Source organism: Pagrus major, chromosome 19 (assembly GCF_040436345.1).
Source record: "Pagrus major chromosome 19, Pma_NU_1.0".
NCBI lineage: Eukaryota > Metazoa > Chordata > Actinopteri > Spariformes > Sparidae > Pagrus > Pagrus major.
The window spans coordinates 16,299,444-16,319,863 of record NC_133233.1 but is presented as its reverse complement, the minus strand read 5'-3'; the positions used below and the strand labels follow the sequence as shown (position 1 = coordinate 16,319,863).

Below are 20,420 nucleotides of genomic sequence, written 5' to 3'. Positions count from 1 at the left end.
TAACTGATGTGTTTTTTGAGAACTGAAGCATGTAAATCTATTCTAGTAGTGACCCAAAATAAAATTAGGAACCTGGACATGAGCATCATATGTCTGCATTTATAATACATGTTTATTTTGGTGTGGAACTGTTTTAAAGCTCAATAAAAACAAGTCTTTGATTGGAATTTCTCCAATTTGTCCTGGACATTGAAATCTTCCGGAAAAAGAAACTAAGAGGGTGGATGCATTTTACACTTGAAGTATGAGCTGCTATCAACAGTTTGTTTGGCCACCTGCTTACTGTTGCTGGCTGTTGATCACTGGGGAAGCACATGCCGAAGATCTGACTGGAAACCAGGCTGGGGTCATGACGTTTATTGGGGCAGATAGCCTTTGCATGTAGTTGTTTTGCACCTCTGAAGATGCGTTGAGCTTAAGTTTCCTCTTACATAAGTGTAGTAAACACCTCTAGCCACTCTCTCCCCACCTCTTCCCATCTCTCTCTCACACAAACACACGCTTATAAGACAGTGACCATAATTGTATATTTGTGTAGTGACAGGTCAGCCCTGCCAGTGTGAACTCAACACTTCTCATTTCATTACAGGTTTTCATCTTCTATTTGTGGGACTGACTCACCGGGCTAAATGAAGGGTTAGGTTATTAAACGACTGTAAACAACCACAAGTTCTGCCTCAGCAACACAATATTGAGGATCTTCCAATATCTCACGTGTTTATTGAGACTGATGCACCACAAATTAGATTTAAATACCTCCTTAAAAAGCTGAAATATGCAAAATATGTAATATTTACTGTGAACTGTGAGCAAACAAGAAAAAAAGAACACACACTGATTAAGACACAAGTTAAAGTTTGGGGGGGAAAAAAAAATCAATTGACTTTGAAAGCACCAGATGCACTTGAGGGAAGTGATCATAGGTGTGTGTCATTGCTTATGTCTTGGGTGTCACAACAGCAGACTCTCCAGGACTGAGCTGGAGCCAACCAGTCTGGCGAGGGAGGAATGTAGAGACAACAAGGGGCTGCTGCTGCTGCTGAGACAACATTTCCTCCTGTCAAACTCAGCTGCTACAACCTGTACATGACATGCTGTATCAGACTGCACTAAACACCTAGAAAGTACAACAAATTAAACCTTTAGCTGTACCTGTAGGGCTGAGAGAGTACATATCACCCAGTAGAGGACATGGGGAAATTTACTTCCCAACTGTTGAGCTGAGTTTAAATAGTGATGCTGGCGGCAGACAACCTGGTGCTGTTGGCCGCAAGGGGGGCGAAAACCAGCCAGGATGGCATTATGCTGCCATTGTCCCAATTTCAGGAGTTCATAAGCCAAATATAGTGAGAGTCCAGGGTCTGTTTTGGACCACAAATGTGGAGCTGCATCACTGGGATGCCATCTCCTGTGTGTCAGTTTTACAACATGTTTGATAGAGGCATAAATATTGAGATCTCTACTGAATCTTGATGATGATAACTTTTTTGATTTTGAAAGGTGTGACAGACAAAGTGATTGATCACTGATACCAATAAATTAGCCAATCATTTTTTAAATTTAGTACCGTAATGTGACAATTACACACGTATGAGCCTCTTTTGTGTTTTATTCAACTACATCATTTATTGACTTTAAGCAAATTCATTCTGTGAAGATCTGATCATATTTTTTCATCATGTTATCAGGTTACGGTGGCTAGTTTCTGCTAAAACAGTCAGACAGGCGTTAATGCAATAACAACTATATAACTATGTTTATTATTGAGGTCGGAGTTCTTGGTAATGTTTTAATCGACTGCAATATACTGGAATGTGTTTACAACATTTTTCCTCTCTCATGTTTGTAATAGTGTTGTCTCAATACTGGAATTTCTAACTTTGACCCAACACCTTGAAAAATATTGATATTCGATACCATGTCCTATACCACAGGGAAAAATTGACAGCATTGGGGGCATACAATTTTAGATTTTTTTAAATAAATATAACAAGGCTTGTGTGCTGTGTGTTAAGCACAACAGCATCTTAGTTAATTTACTACTGGAGGAGGTGGGGCTACATGGTCTGCAGCAGGGCCTGTGTCAAGTTGCTGTCGCAGAGAAGAAAAAAAAAAGAGTACTGAAACCGTTTCAAATATTAAGATTCAATATGTAAATGGAAACAAAACATTAGAAACACCACTCAGTTGAATGCCGTCCAGTTCAACACCTCTACAAATTAAAAGCTCAATATATGAGACCTCTGTGACCGTGTAAATCAAAACTGAACATTATTATCTTTGTGAAGGAATTCATGGCTGACCTGATGATTAGATTTGACAGGTGTATCTAATAAATTGGCCACTGAGTGTATATTGAAATAAATTAATGGCTTTATTAGAAGCATGCAAATTTTCCTTCAATTGATAGTCAGCTGCCTTATCAATAGATTATCGGTTAATCATTAATTATAGAAGAAATATGTTGGATTTTGTTTCTATTAGAAAACTATTTTAACCTCTGAAATGATTAGTTACTTGAATAATAACATCATTTTAATGGCTGGGCTGCCATCTTTCACTATTCAACAACTGGCTAAACAAAATCCAACCCATATTGAGGCTACTAAATAGCTAAAATGTAATATCAGTTTGTATAGAATCACTTTTTCTATTATTTAAATGACAAAGTACTTGTATATGAATTAAATACAATTTCTCATACCATATTTTCTATTCAATTTTCATATAGTTGATGAGCAAGTAATTGTAATTTGCAGCAGGATACCGTGGGCGGCTGTGGCTCAGGAGGTAGAGTGAGTCGTCAAGTATCCTTGAGCAAGATACTGAACCCCAAATTGATCCTGATCTATCTATCTATCTGGCTAAATTATTAATGGGGATTAATCGACTTCAACGATAATCATTAACATCTCTACTTTGATATTATTGTGATACTCATTTCAGCCTCATCACACAACTGTCGACCACGTAAATGTTTCTTCCAGATTAGATGCATCTGTATACCTTTGTAATGACTTGTAATGAAAAAAGAAAAACAAAACAAAAATGCTGTGCAGCTGCGATACCGCCTTCTAACAATCATGTCAAACTACTACTACTAGACCGTTTGTCTTTAACAAAATTCAGCTGCCAAAAACCACACAAAGTGAGCCAGGCTGTGTGCACATTACCAGAGGGGGGCCTTCAAAAACACTGAATCACCAATTCCAGTCATAGTGTAATGGAGGGGGGAAAAACGGATGTAGAGGGGGTAGAAGAAAAAAAAAAATCAGCATCTGATTGCCAAGGGGAGAGGGCATGTGCCAGTGCACCATTCCTGTAATCATGTGGGTTAGCAGGGCTTTGATTATACAGACACACCCAGTGCTCCTGGAGCTCCGAGAGTGCTGGGCATGACTGTGCATTAAACTGCATCAAAAGCTATTGGGGGAGTGTTTGAAGTCTCCTGCACTACAATAATGAGGGGCCCTTCCAGAAAGTGCAAAACCTCTGTGGGGCACTGAACAATGTCTTGCTGGTGTGTAATCTGTCCTCACATGGCTTCTTGGCACAACAGGCCCCCTGAGAGAATCGGAGAACAAGAGCGCACCGATCAGGAGTGCTTCTGCAGGGCTGCAACATGGGCCATTTATTTCCCCCCGAAGTGAACAGGAAATCATGACAGGGGAGGGGCCCAGAAGTCTCATTTTACATCTCAATATTTGCGAGGGTGAGAAGAAGTGCTGAGAGAGCCAAAACACACAGAAACACGCTGGAACCACGTCAGATGGTATTAAAGACAAACATGTAGCTACAAAAAATGTATCAATTTCAACTGAACGCGACTTGGGTGGGGGTCTGCAGCGAACTCTGACCTTGCTGACAGCTGCCGTTACCTTGAACCAGATGTTCTGATATTGAGTTTGGGTCAAAGCAGAGGCACGGGGAGGAATGTGATGATGGATTGAAAGAGATTAAGAGCAACGTGAATTTGAAACCTTGAATCTTTGGGTGAATTTTAACAAGACTTGAGTGATGGGCATAAAGAGGAATCAGATCGATGACAGCGAGCGAGGCTAGGGAGAAAAACTGAGTGTAGAGAGAGCAAAGGGAAGATGAGCAAACAAAGGGAACAAAAATAGGTCATGGGCCTTTTTCACAGAGAAGGTTCACTGAGTGTATGACGTTGTGTTCAGTAGACCGTGGGTTTCACTGCTCAGAGACTGTATTACCATATACATCGCAGCTAAAGAACAGAACTATATTATATAAGTGCCTGTAATGTACGCTCAGTTTTGTCCTCAAGCTCACTCTCCATCACTTGCCTACAACTACATGCCTACATTCAAACCTCCACAGCTGCCTTGCAACTATGTATACAAATCTGCTTTATTAAAATGACAAAAACACAAACTGTTGACGTAGTACACAGGGAGGAATGCGTCTGTCTACTCTAGAATCACTGCAAGGTAATGGCTCTAAAGTGCCGGAGTGCAATCCCCCTCCTCCCCATTTACTGAAAGCTGATCATGCTCATGAATCTTTAACACTGGCAGTCACTTCAGGATGTCGCAGGATAGGAAGGGGAGGGCTTTCTGTATAATAAGCACAGAATGCTCCAGCTGTCAGAGAGAAACACTCAGAGGAGAGGAGAGCTCCAATCAACAAGGGGAAGAGAGACCAAATTGATTAACTGGTATAAATAAGCACCTCTCCACAACAATCTAGTCAACAATTCATCTGTGGCTGAGAGCGCTGCCTGAGGGGAGGATTCAGATGTCACTGTGGAAATTGCATTATTGTATGAAGTTATGTATAGGGACATTCTGAGCTGATCTGATCGGTAATTCAAGTCATTTTTAATGAATCAATACTGATCAATACTGCCAGATATCCTTTGTTTAGTGTAACACAGTGTGCTTTGGGTGTCTTAGCTGTCAAATACCTTGTTGTGACCTGTTAAAAAAACGAACAAGTGAACTGTAGAGTGGCACAAACAACCAGCCAACAGTTTCAATGAAAGATGCTGATGCTCTGACAGTGCACAGCTGCTTTAAACAAGTACTTTTCACTTTGGTTTTTGTTTGGTTCCTTTTATTGCTCTTTACATTCTGCTTTTATAACTATGTGTTTTTATAAATTGTATTGTTTTTAAGCCTTTTAATACTAATGTACTCACTTTCTATAGTGGAGCCTCCCAGACAAAGAATTTCACAAGAGATCTCTTGTGAAACTGGAGTGGAAATAAACATCTCGAAGCTCGAAAAATTGTCGCTGTGGAACACATTTGCATGTCTCCATTTTGTTCATGACACTCAACTCTCAACAAGCACGACTATAGAAAATTTAATTCATGTCAAAACTTTTAATGTAGGTCAATTTTAAGCTATGTGTGCACTGCGTCAGCTATATTGTGTAGGAAAATATAAATATTGGACTGAGACTCTGAGGACACACACTGCATTAGATGACTCATATTGAGAGGAGGAGAAGAAAAAAAGTATTTTGCTTATTTTCTGATACAGCAGGACATTACTGAAAAGAAGGTACAGAGCAGCCAAACTCATGTCAGCTAATGCAAACTAATAGTTTGGGGATAAGTCCTCTCAGAAATGGTGTTGTAAGAGCTTCTGGCAATACAGTAATCCTAAAAGACACATTCTGGCAAACACCATCTGAACTGTAACCTGTAAAGTAACACAGAACCTCAGAGAAGAAATGGTGATTTCAAGAGTAAAGCTTTGTTTCCACATAAGATGGATGAATACTGCAGACCAACGGGACTATTGGATGAAGCCCTCACTTTGACAGAACTGGATCTGCCAGCTAATGGGCGCAAAGACGAATATCAAGCAGGAAATGTGTGGAAATGGGGGAGAGAATTTGACAGACGACCACCTCAGTGTAATCTGAACAAGATACAAACTAAAACATTGTTCAAAACTGAATTAGGATGTGTCAAGTCAAATCTATTTGTACAAAAAAGATTCAAAATAAAAATAAAGTTTTCTCATTTCGATGGTTGCATCATTTGTGCTATTGGTCATTTTGTGTTTGGACTGGAGTGCCCATTTGCCACATTGCACAGAAGAGTTGCGTAAAAAAGGAGAGCTGGCTGTGACTATGCTTGATTCTCACCTTGGTTTCAGTCCAGAGAGTCCCTCAGGCCATTGCTGCAAGATGGCAATGCTAGGAAACCTTTAAGCATCATCCACTTCTCCCTGCTGGAAGAAATAACAGCAAAAATGGGATGTACTGAACATAGTGTGAATCAGCACAACTCTCATTATACAGGTAGAACAGTGTTTAGTAAAGGAATGCTTTAAGATTGTGGCTGCAATGTACTGTGCCATTTTTGCACTACAATAGTTACATGAAGGCAAGTGAAGATGTTATTCTATATTTAGGGCTGCAAGTAAATGATTTTTTTATTATGGATTAAAGGGGCACTATGTACTCTGGAGAAGAAATTCAAACTCAGAATTTTAATATTTACAATATTAATGAGGCAATAATACAAACTCAGATGTATCAATTATTCCATGCCTGCATAAACAAGCTGTTCTCAGAGGAAAATAAGGTCCCCAGAACACTGTTAGAGAAACTAGAAAGCTAAAAAGGTGGCAGGGTCTTTGTTTGTTTATTCAGTCATGAAAACAAAGAGAGTTTGTTTAGGCATCTTTCTCTTCTGATTAAAATTTCTTACCCAAAGCTACATAGTGCACCTTTAATCTAATTATTTTCTCGATTAATCGTTTGGTCTATAAAAAGTCAAAAAATACAGGAAAATGCAGATTATATATTAATATTATAAAATATTTCTTTTTTTGTCTGAAACCCAAATTCCATTTATGATCAAATAATAGAAAGAAAAGCAGAAACTCACACCAGAATTTTTGGCATGAATATTGCATATTTTGAATATTTTTTTGTCAATCAACTGACTGATGAACTTTTTCAGGTCTATCCATTTTTTATGCTCTTAACTTGTGTTGCTTTAATTCACTGTTGCAGCATGACAATTCTTCAAAGAAGGAAAACAACACGCCCCACAGTGAAACCCCCCCTCACATACTGACCCTCGACTAAGGACAGGGACCCAACCAAGAGAAAACCTTGAAAGAGCTACGCAGAGAGGGGTCCTCCTACAAGGATGCTAAGTGTGCTGAAGTTGTCTCATCAGGCAAAAGGGATTTATCCTCATGCTGTTAGTGTTTTATCATTACACAAAATTAAAAAAAAACTACTTTAACCCCCTAAAGTGAAAACTGCACAAGATCTGCAAAGAAAATATGAGAAAAACAAAGTATGCATATTGCAAATCATATGGCGGGTTCTCACAGCCAAGCCCCACTGAGTAAACTCATGACTCATGAGTTTCAATACACAGTTGAAAACGGCTAATTAGAAAGAAAACAGGCCCATCAACATAAAATGCTGTACTTTTGGATTACAGGCGGGAGTATAATCAGTCAACAGAATGCAAACCTCAAGTACATGCACCAAAATGTCAAACCCTTTTCAACCAGCTAGGCTAAGTTTAGCGACTTTAACAGTCACAGCCATTCAGTGAACTGTTAATGTGCTTCTAACTCACAAGTCATCTTATCTAGTGCTAACTGTTTGCATTAACGTAGCATGGAGCTGCAAGTTAGGTGTCCACAGGGTCTTTTCATCTCCTCAGGGACCTCAAAGCTTATTACATCGTGGAACACAGTGTGCCTTTTTAATCATGGCACACAATTAATTAGACAGGAGAAAAGTTTCAATTTTAAATCATATTCCCATTTGGATAATTAGAAAATGCAACTGGTAACTCAAAAAAGGGGACTCTGCCAGGCTATTTGGCTAGGCTTAAAAAAAGGCTCCCAATGAAAGGTTTGTGTGGAAGAGCTCGTCTTGTAGCCTGATGAAGGGAGCCAGCCAGCCTCCTCTTGGCCTGGGTGATTTCTCCCAAATACCTGCCAAGTGAGCCAGCTGAGGAATGTACTCACGTGATGTCATGTGCTGACATAACTGGAGAGTAAACCGATTCCCCTTTTGAACCCTGCACATATCCAAAGCTAGAAGCCATGTGGAAAGGTGATATTCATCACTCACTACATCACAATGAATTGCTGCTCACAACACACTCAAAACAGCTCAGATCTGTGATGAGTGGGGGAGGGCAGCCAAATGTTCAGTTTAAACATGAAATCTCGACAAAAACTCCTCTTTTGCATCAGTGTACGACTTCACATCAACTATAGTAAAAGTATAAATAGCTGATAAGTCTCAGACACAATAGTCAATCATCTTTTGAATGAAATTTCGTAACTCCGTATTTCTCAACTCCACCTTCCTCTTTTCCTTTTCCCTTTCCTGCATGGCTCTTAGATCTCATCCTCTGGAGGAATTTCCTCTGAGCTTTAATGCTGTCACATGCTCAGTCTCAGTGCGGCCCTTGATCTGTGGACTGAGTGACAGAATAAGGCAGCGTGAAAACACTCTAATGAACTAGTTTAACAGTAACGGAGCTGCAACGATTCATCAATCAATTAGTTGTCAACTATTCAACTCATCACCAAATATTTTGATAATCAATAAATTGGTTGGAGTGATTCTTTAAGATTCTTTCATCAAAATGATCTGCTTCCAGCTTATCAAATGTGAATATTTTCTGGTTTCTTTTCTCTTTGATAATGAAATTAGTCATTAGTCGCAGCCCTAGTCAGGAGCACCACAGGAAGAAATGAACCACAACTAGTTGCTGTAATGCAAAACAGAAATGTATTGTTTTACAAGCAGTACTCAAGTGTCTGTGCTAAGGATCGACTGATAATCTGTATCCTATAATCAGCAGTTTTCCAATTATCAGAATCAGAGGTATTTTTCACTGGTTACTGATAAAATAAATTAATTTCAAAATGTGCTACTTTGGCTTTGATGCAACTCCCTCTCTCTGTCTAGTAAGTAAATATGCTCAAGTACTGTATAAGTACAATTTTAGGGTACTTGCACTTTATCTCCTACTATATACCTCCACTCCAATAGATTTTGGAGGCAAATATTGTACTTTTTACTCACTAGATTTATTTGATATTTATATACATATAAAAATGTAATAAGTATTATTTACTTTTATTTGTACTTTTGTTATTTGAATACATTTAATATCAGATACTTTAAGACTTTGACTCAAGTACTACTCATTTGGGTTACTTTCACATTTACCAAAAAAATGATTTAACACATCATCTTTAATTTTACTCCAGCACGAGTACTTGGGTACTTTTTACAACACTGTTGGTTACACAATACAAGTAATAGCCTATCCATGTGCAAAGTAACTGGTAATTCAAGTTATCGAATACATTTAGTAAAGTAAAAAGTACAACATTGGCTCCAAAATGTAATGGAGTGGAACAGAAATGGAAATACTCTAAACTTGAAATTATACAGTACAGTACTTCAAGTAAATTGTATGTTTCTTAAATTCCATCATTGGCTACTCTTTTTTCATTCTTACTGCAAATCTATATCGATTCCAAATATCTATCACTTTTATTACTAATAATTAGGATCGGCCCTGAAAAAAAAAAAAAAAAAAAATATAACAAATATATCAATCCCTAATGTACATTCAGTTACATCCTTCACTTTATCTGAGTGCTATCCAGAACCCTGGTGTGGTAGCCTGCGCCATCAATTAAAATACTTTTATATGAGAGTGTATTGCCCCTTGTGAGTCACTCAGTACTGACAATATTCACTGTCTAAGACTGCATCAAAGCACCTCTCTCACACATTAAACCAGCTGAGCCATGCCAACACTTCCTGTGATATTAGGGGTGGGGACCCGCTGGTGACATTAGTGGTGTGAGCCAAGACCAGTGGCGAGTCGCACCAGAAGTATGCATGCACATATGTCCGCATGCAAGTGTGCAAATCATCTAGACACTCCGGAGCAGACAGAGGACCTCCTCAGGAGAAAAGGTCTGTGCTCCTTTAGACCAGAGGAGATTTCTATCCTTAAAGGGCTATTTAAGTTGGCACAGAAGTATTGAGTGACACATGGTGTAACCTAAACAAAAGCACACAACCCTGCCAAGACTGCCACTGAGCTTTAGCAGTGACATTAATTGAGTTTTATGTTACCCTGAATACCCGTAAGACAATCAATAAAGCTACCAGTAAGTTAATGATGAGGCCTGTTTCAAAAAATACAAAACAAATATGAAAAGTGACAAAGATAGATGAAGCCAGAAATACACTACAGAAACACACAACAACAATAAGGCTCACACCTTCTCCAAAACCTGACACCAGATCATGGGAGTATCTGATTTGCCCGATACACTCACAGTCCAACCATCTGTTGGTATTTAAAGGGAGGTCAAAGATCAGCAGGTTAAAAGTTCAAGCTTCCCTTAAACAGACTGCAGCCAATTAAACCATAACTGGTAATACAGTTTCATTGCGCAGCATAAATCCTCACATTATCCTTATTTTTTGTGACAAACAAAATTATCACAGTTTAGCAAAGTAAGACAAAACCATTAAAAAGAACATGAATGAAACGAAAAAAACAGATTTCACCTCCAAGTTCATACAGCCTTGAACACGGTATATGTTCTTCAAGACACCTGGCATTTCTTTTGACAGACGCAGATTGATCATGGGAGGTGAGCAGAAATGTTGTCTAAAGCCAAGCCATGGGAGTAGTTGTAATCCCTTCTTTCTTACAGAGTTGGCAACGGGCTCCTTCTGAGTGAAAAGCTTTGTCACTCTGGCTGGGCTAACAATGCTAATGAGCCGGCTAATCAGGTTCAGCTAGGACAAAAGGGTAGATAGTTCATGTGCTAGAAATGGACCGTAATGGCCAGGTCACAGAGGGGCTAAACGCCAATGGAGCCCCTACTGGGTGCCTTTTGAATGGCCCACTAATGGCTTCAATTCAATAAGAATCAAGGCTGATGTCGACCCTAATGAAAACACCTGGCCTTTTAGCTCTAGTCAACGCCAAGATTTGGTCAAGATCCTCTTCCTAACCAATAATCAATTGATCTTATTCCATTTAGGGGGGTCCGCTGAGGTGTGGTAAACCACACAATCAGATTATTTACACAAACACAGATTTTGTCATATGTATAAGGCACAGGGTGACAGAAGTGTACATGTTTCGCCACAAATGGGGCTTGTGACAGCTTAAAGGTTCAGAAGTATTGTTTGATAAGCTCATAGCTTAGTTTCAACCCATGGACTGACCATGAGACTTGGGGAAATAGGAAAATCTCAAACTACACTGCCTTGACTATGTGTTGGGATGCCCCAGAACAAGGCACTTGATATCCATTCATGTCAGTGCAGACGCTCAATTGCAAACATTACAGGAATGTGGTCATACAGGGTTTCTCTGGGGAGATGTTCGACTGTAGAGTAGAGTAAAGCAAAACACAGCTGAAAAAGGCACCCATGGTTAGGAAGACCTTGAAAGATATAGAAGAGCTGGTTTGTAAAAAATCTTTTCACAAAACAGTTTTAATGAGGGGAAAAACAACACACTGCCAACTTAATACTTAAGTGAATAATTTTCATCTGAAAATTGCAAAAAGAAAATGACTTCACATTTGGCCTGGAAAGTGAAAGTATCATCATGGCTATTCTGATTCACAAACAGACAACAAATAAAATATTGGATTTCTGATTTTCTGAGAAGTTGTTTTTTCCATGAATCTGTATAGAAAAAAATATCCCATCTAAACAATATCACATTAATGGTTCAGGTAGGACGTATTCAGAAAGACAAAATCTAAGAACACATTTCTATTATTCAGCTCAACCATATAAAAAAAAATGGTGAAAGTACCCAGAGCATGGTGATTTCCACCCTCAAACCACCAGTACACGAACCAAAAGGTACGCAACTTTTAGCTTCTTTGAGCTTTTGAATCTCCTTTTTAAACATATTTCAGTAATTAATGATAAAATGACTGCATTATATAGCAATTTTCTAGTGTGCTGGCATCTCAAAGCACTCTACAACACTTGCCACATTAACCGATTCACTCACACATTCGTACACTGATGTCAGAGGCACTCCATACAAGGTGATATCCTGCTCATCAGGAGCAATACAACGCCTCCTATCCAACGCGCCCCACAATATTTCTATGCTCAGCCATTCACTCATACACTCACACACAGATGACCAGCCATTGGGAGCAATTTGGGATTCAGTATATTACCCAAGGACACTTCAACATGCAGCCAGAGACATGAATCAAACCGGCGACCTTACGATTATTGGAAGACCCACTCTACCTCCTGAACTACAGCCACAGCACAGACATTAATAAAGCAATTCAAAAAAATACAATTAAAAAGAGTTGATACTATTTTTTTTTAGAGCAAGTAAAAAGTCAGCTGTACTAAACAGTTTTCAATCCAAAAATGATTCAAACACAATCACCATTCACCATTACAGTGCAGGGAGGAGGCTGTAAAAGATGCTCATAACAATATTACAGAGTAAGTATTCTAATATCGTTATTTACTGGCTGACAGACACATTTTTTTAACAAATTACCCCAAGCATCTTTATCTGCATTACAATCTCTAGAAAAAAGTTTTCATATCGGACAACATACATGCCGATACAGAAATATCTGTGATAGGCCAATATTGGCCGACCGACATATTGATCAGGCTCTAACTTATACTAATTTGACTGTAAATCCTGCAGTCTTGTTGACATCAGAGATCCTCAAATAAAACTCTTATTTAATAAAATCTGGCACTGAGCCTGCAGGTTTCAATGGGCTCCTCTGAAGCAGATGCACGCTCGTGCCAGGTGCCCTTACATCTGTTGCTCAAATAGCAACAGCCAGCTTCTTCAGCTTGTGACCTCAGGGACAGTAAACAAATCTGTAAGCAACATAATGAGACTGATAAGACGTGCTGTAAAAAGGTGAGTCATAAAGACAAGAGAAAGCAAATGTGTGTGTGTGGCTGAAACAGCCCTGGAAATGCAGAATTAGGGTGTGAAAAAGGGTGTCGGCAAAAAGAACTGTGTGCACAGCTGATTGTATCACGCTTTTAAGATGATTTGGAGCACGTCTTATGACTGCTCTGCATGTCAACTGTATATTTATTGTGCCTGTGCATGTACGTGTGTGTGTGTCCACCATCTTTGATTGCCTGTCACACTTTGTAAGGAATTAGTTCCTGTGGAGGCCTGAGGCGGTACAGTGGAAGCAGACTCAGGATAAGGAGGTGCCTTGTTAGCGCGGAGGGGAGGGGAAGAGGAGATCAGCTGACACAACTATGTCACTTTATCAGCCAAAGACTTGAGACACTGTGACAGGCCAATGCTCAGACTCACAGCGAATGCACATACAGTGTCTGAAGAATCTAAAAAAAACCCCAACTAAACAAAAGTAGTATAAATTTGGATTTGAATCAGGTGGAGGAGAGGAGACAGGACAGTGGAGGAGGTTCATAGTGTGGTCGGCTCCAGTGAACCAACATGTGAGCAGGGTAATAATCTGTGGAGCACGTTTAGGGGGATGCCTTTAAACCTAAGCATTACCTGATTAAGAGTGCTGCTGCTCTGACAGTGGAACATGTAATTGGACCAGACAGAGCAAAGAGCAAAGTGAAGCAGCCTTCTCTCTCTCTTTCTCTCTCTCGGTCCTTCTCTCCGTTTACAGTCCCCTGCTGAAACACTAGGTGACAGCCAGGTCAGGTAGACCAACAACTATGGTTATTTAACCTTTATTTAGCCATTTAGCAAAGCAAGTCACTGACAGAGTCACTAAGAAGAGCTAAAATGATGTTTGCTGTGAAATAAGTGATAATAACAACAACCCTGTTAGAAGTAAATCTGTTGAGATGTCTCCAGTATAACATTTAAAAAACAGATGTAGCGTTTGACAACTCCTACCCTTGCTAATAAGAGCTACGTTACATTACCAACAAGGTATTATAAAAATAATTAAGTTCCTCCACTTCCAGTCAGTATCCACTGACCACTGATGAAACCCTCTGGTCTTAATTTCACACACAGTGGTGGCATCTAACTAGCCACCACAACACAGTACATGGAAAGCTATCCAACTTACGTTAACCCTGGATGTTATAGGCTTGCACGATATGAGGAAAATCTGCGATGTGAGATAACACTGTTCAAACCTGCTCTCATTTTTAATTACGAGCCAAATAACTTCAACCCTACTCAGACTTTTAAAACAGAGATATTGTCTGTCAGCTTCTGTAGCAGGAACATCAGTGTAGCATCATGGCTCTGCCTCTCCTGTGTAATCTCCTATCCAATGAGTGCTTTTGTTTTGCTTTCCACTGCCAGATGAGATGGGAGGTAGTCCACATCTCCAGGTGCCAAGACCACAAACCTCTGGAGTAAAAGGTATGAATGGTAGCAGTTTAACATGAAAACAAACACGTGCACGCTGACATACTCCATGTGGTACAAATACAGGGAATTTGGCTGACCCATTAAGGATGGAATGTCATTAAATCATGCTGAATTTCAGTGCTTGCATATATGAATTTAAATTTAATCACAAATTGTTTTGTTAGCATTAATACACAAAATAATCCTTAAAAAATCATCAGGAATTGCTATCGTACCCTTATTAGACATTTGATTAAAAAAAGCTGGCATTTTAGCGACAGTTGTGTCCTCAAAGCACCTCGATTACTAAAACATACTGTATGTAGTGCATTTCGTTCATTATACTGGGGGAAAGTGGAAAAATGCTTTCTTTCCCCTCGGCCCCACATTAAAAAGACAAATATAAATATAAATTCACTTCAATAATATATCTATCTTAATAGCAGGTAATGTCTTGTTTGTCAAAGTCTGACACTGCTTTTGTCTCCAGTCCAGGACTTAAACGTTTCTCGTGCGCACGAGATACTTTTCGCGGGAGCACGAGATACTTTCTCGTAAGCACAAGAAACTTTTAAGCTTTTTGTCTTCACGTGCCCAAATTATGCGCGACAATCAGTGATATCCCTCAGCCTGGGATATCGTTTGAAAATGGAAGTTTGATAGGTGAACACTATTTATTCATTAAAGTGTAGTTATGGTGAACTCGGACTACATCATGATTAGGACTCACAATGAGGATATGGAGCGTAACGATTCTGTGAGAGCTGTCACTGACTTTATTTAGAGGCTTTCATAAAATCATACAATCCATATTCACAGGTGGTGAGGATGATCCAGATGAGCTGACTGGAGAAGGCAGAGTGTGCGGCGGAGACTGCACTGTCTCCAGTGCGCTTTGTGCGGCAGAGCGCACCGAGTGCACCTTACAGTCGTGTCCACTGCAGTGATTTCACACACAAACTACATGAAAACTAAATAAAGTGTGATATATATTCCAGTTAGTTACCAAAGAGTCCGGCCCTCTCCGCTGCGCTCCAGGACAGGGAATGATGGCACAGCGCTCAATGGGGAAATATTGATTTAAGATTTGTGTTGGCTGATATTTTTTACAACTGAAAGGTGTTTATGGAATAATTATTACACTTCATTATAAGCGCAAATACGAGGCTATTACAAATAAGAGGTTTATGAAAACGCTCACGAGAAAAGTTTTGTGAGCGTTTTCATAAACGTTCAAGTTTGACATTTTTTACCTGCACTCCAATCCTCAGTTTGACCTCTAATCACCACCGATACATTTTATCTTTTATAGTTATGAATACGTACTAGTTAATCATATAAAAACTGACACTTGTCTGATTACATCTCAAATTAGTGGAAATAATTAGTACACTCTGTTCTATGTCACTGTACAACACTTAATGAGGAGCTGAATCACATGCATGCCATGCACACCTACTCATATTGGTCGTTTCACTCACCATTTGTGGTTCGCTGTGGGAGTTAACGGGGCGTGATACGACTCTCATGAACCTGTGCAACATTTTATGTTTCCAGCGATTAATAAAAGGAAAACAAGTACTTCAGCTCATGGCTCTGTGCTTAATTTAGTCATAACAACCTACAGCGTACCTGAACTGTACAGTATGGGTGGAAAACACAGGTCAACTAAGGAGATCCCCTACCCCGCTGAAAACAGTAAAGATAAAGCAAGCAAAACCATATTATAGGTCACATAAGGAACACTGCTGAGTCAGCAGAGAGCCAGAGACAGAGGGAGAGAGAATGAGAGGGAGAGGGAAAGAGAAATCATGCCGGTCAGAGTTTGACCCTCACAATGTGTACAGAAATGAAAAGCCTGAAACTGAATCCCCGCATTCCTCTGGCTTTATGACGAGCGAGTGAGAAATGCTGGTGCTCTGCACATGTCATTCTGTGCTACCTTAGCCCGACCTGCAATGGTGGTGAACGAGCACCGTTTCCCTCCGCTCCACAATGTATACTAGGTTTTCTTGGGCCCGATTCACGCTGCATATTTTTGGACCACCCACCCGACTCCAGCAGGCAGCTTGCTCAATTCGAGTTCTCTCTCCCTCCCTCGGTGCCAAGGATTCCACCCTGGGCAGTGGGAAAGGTGCCAACCACATGCTAGCACCCAGTGCCACAAACACATTGTGGCGGAGGAGAGCGCAATACACTCACACGGATTGAGACTTCAAAGCACACTGCCTAACCTTTATGTACAAGTAGATCCTGTCATGCATTCATTTAAAGAACACCTTTATGATCTCCCTTCCTTGAGGGGCTGTTTTTATGCCTTTCCATAAAGAACTTTAAAGGCTCCATGTTTAAATAAGTGCTTTTTAAATAGCATATTTTATCACCACTATCAGATCAGTTATGACCGTGGAAAAAGCAAAGGAAGCCCAGCTCCTTTAAGGTACTAACAATATAATCAAAGCAGTATCAGTTATTAGATCTACTATATTGTACAGCTAAGCAATACCAGCCTCACAACAAAGGGGAAAAACAGCTGCAGAAGCATTGTCACATAGTCATGTGACCTCTGTTGCCTCCTCTGTTCAAGCCAAAGCGGCTGAGGGCACCTTCTCGGCGATGAGCAGTAGACACCACAATATCATTTAGCTTGAGAGATCAATATGCACTTTGCAGTAGCTGACCTACATAAGTGGAGGAGTGTGGACGACTGTCGAAATCATTGGATTGCCTGCGAGCCTCAAGATCCTTGGAGCCCCCGGTGGTGTCTCCATGGGAGTAAGAGCATGAGGCAGCCTACGGTTACAGATTTAAATAACTGGCCGTATCATTTTAACATGAGCTGACTGCCACAGGGAATTACATGAGAACTGATCGCAGACAAGTCAAGGACACGTCAACACAGGGTTCGTACAGCTTTAAAAAGAGTCAAATTCAAGCACTTTTCAAGCACTTTCAAGGTAACTAAAAGAAAGAAAAATCGCTCTTGAAGCCTTTATCACATCTAAATTGTTACTATAAAAGTTTACAGAATTATTTTAAACCCACAGCTATGAATTTATAGTCACTTTGGTTATTTTACTAGCTGTTCGTATTTACCATAATTGTACGTTTTGATCAGGATTATTTAATGCTCCCTAATTTCAAAACCAGGAGACAACAAACAAATATGATAACAAGATTCTTTCACTTCAAATATTAAAATATATTTTGTTTACATGAGCGATCATCCAGATAAAACAACAGATTCTGTTGAAAATTAAATATTTTTCGAGGAGTTTTTTCAAATTCATAACATAAACCATAAAACTGCCAAGATCATCATCATTGGTACCCATCTACTGAGTATCAGTGTTATCGTTGCGGTGAGGTTTCTGCACAGAGCCCAAAGGACACTAAAAGACAACAGCCACCACAGCCACAGTCTGTTCATCCTGCTGCCGCCAGGCACAAGATACAGAAGTATCTGCTGCCGTACGACCACACTATGGAGCAGCTCCTTTCCTCGGGCTGTGAGATTGATTAATTCATCCTCAACACTCCACCATACTCCACCATCTTGTGCAGCCTAAAGGGACTACGGCTTGCATTTCATTGTACAACCCTGTGTTGGAGAATGAACCTTGAAAACGTAACTGTTAAAATCACGTTTTTTACAAACTTGCAAGACATAATGCAAACCCTCTTAACAGTGCATTTGTTTGCAAACATAGAGCTTACCCAAAATGTTGCTGTACAGCCCTGTTGTTAACAAGACAGGACCTACTCTCAGCCCAGATAGATGGCTCGGCTGATTTGAGGTCAGCTAAACAACACAATAACAACATGCCTGGAAGCAGAGAGAGAGTAAATACTCCCGCTCCTCCTCTTCCATGTCAAAGCCCTCTCAGCTTTCCATCAACCATCTCTGCCTTGCTTTAGTCACCCACCCCACAACATCCCCCCACCCTCCTCCCTCCACTGTAAAAACCTGGCCATTTCCCCACTGCTCATCCCTCACGCCCACCCAGGACCTGTCACACTGCTGTTTCCATGACAACACAAACGCAGAGACAGCAGGGTGAGATGCCCAGTGAGACAAGGCAAACAGATACCAGGGGGGGAGCGGTGCATCATGTCAAGAATACTCTGTGGACCTTATGCAGCATGTGATGGACAGATAACACAATGTGGACCGGTCTGTTACATCTAAACTTGACTGAAAGCCGCATGGTTTTTCTTCTGTGTTTGTTTGTCTTGTCTTATCGCGCAGCCAAGTCTATCTTCCAGTTTGGTCTAAATCATTTATCTTTTTTTTTGTTCCAAATGTGAAGCTCTTAATTCCAGTGATTTTTACACCGGTGTGGTCAGAGAAGTCCTTCTAGTTTCTCCTGGCATCAGGCCTTTGAATGAAAGATGCAGATTTGAGAAAGGGCAGTAATGTCCCGCAAATTCCTGCCAGCCTCTCACTACTGGAAGCTGTCATTTGACACTGCTTTTAAAAAGGAGCCTGGCCAAGAGTACACATTAAAGAGCCTGTGTGAGACGGAGGGGTATGGTGTTGTTCAGAAGCTGTCCGTACTAAGCGGCAGAGACAGGGATGTCATTTTCCTGCCTGGGTCAAATGAGTCAACTTAATGTTGTTAGCAAAGAGAAGTGTGTTGAAATGAGGAACAGTGTAGTGAAGTAGTAAAATGTGACATTTTTAAAAGGGGACTCATGTCCTACTTTAAACAGTGTTTCTTAGATTGCAAAGATGTCACACATTCATCATCATAAGCTTTGACATAATATGGCAAGATTTCTCCAACACGGCCCTTCTCAGAGGGAGATTTGAATTGTAAATTAGTATTTTGCTATGAATATTCAAATAAAGAAGCGCAGTAACAACTTTGGGGTCACAGCTAATTATTATTTTCATTATTGATAACACTGTTGACATATTCAAATTGCTTGTTTTGGCCAACCAACAGTGCAAGCCACAAAGAAATTTACCCCTAACAGGAAATGGACAAATATTAAAAATTGCAGCTAGAAAAGTTTCAGATTTGTGATTAATCACCCATCAAAAATTATTGCCAATTAATCATTAACTAATCATTCAAGATTTAATCAAGTTTAAAAGCCTAGAGGTGAATTTTGAAGATATGCTCTAAATTCTTCTACGACTCAAATGGGACTTGGTTACAGGCCTGAAATAGGTTCAATTGTTAAGATACGCTCAGCGCCCCTTAATAATAACAACAACTGGCCACAACTACATGGGGACCTCATGTGATTTAGGTGTTCACCCCAACATGTGTGTGTTATGCTGTGCATTCAATGGGGATACACAAAATCAGCATTTCACTTAAGGACCAAATCCTATGAATTACCCACAGATACCACTGACACAGCTAGATGAAACTCCAGATTTGGGCCTCAAAATTCAATCAATCAGTATTGATCTCAAGTATAATTCTCACAACAGCCTACCCCAAAAAAGGAAATTTATATAAATTAAAATAAAATTCAGCGATGCCAGTTCACAGACAACCTCAGCAATTATTATACGTCGCGGGAAGGCTCCATTATAGGGTTCAAGACAATTAAAGCGATTACATTTGTGAGGGTTTTTTTTTATTACTGTTTTAACCCATTTTATATGGTTAATAAGCAGATGCTAAAGATGTTTTTACAGTGTATGTAACTTGAAACATCCGCTGCTGTAGTTAATCTAGCCTATTAATATCTTAAAACGAAAAACAAAATGTGTTTGTTTTTGAAGATAACACATGACAAATCTGTTCAAATTACAAAAGCATATTTATGGCCTCCATACAAATATGTAATTTGATTTTCAGTTATAGTCGGGCTGCTGTATAAATAACTCATTACTGGAGGTTTATATTAGACCAATAGTGACAGACAACAATCCAGGAACTGGCAGCATTTGCTACAGACCAAGGGTCAAACGATTACTGTATCACTTAGGTGGTGACGCAACAAAGCAACCGATCACAGGGCAAAAGTCCTGTGATTGCAGGAGAGAGATGTGACTCCAATTAGGAGCATGCATTGAACAGGGGAT

General features: G+C 39.9%; 1 protein-coding gene across 2 annotated transcripts in view; it reads right to left on the bottom strand.

Moving 5' to 3' along the window:
* Nucleotides 1-20,420, bottom strand: part of ncoa2 (nuclear receptor coactivator 2) — a 62,151-nt gene that overhangs the window by 39,417 nt on the left and 2,314 nt on the right. For both annotated transcript variants that reach the window (XM_073488194.1, XM_073488195.1), the window contains exon 2: nucleotides 6,121-6,206. The gene's annotated coding sequence lies outside the window, so the exon portion shown is untranslated. The remainder of the gene's footprint in view (nucleotides 1-6,120; nucleotides 6,207-20,420) is intronic.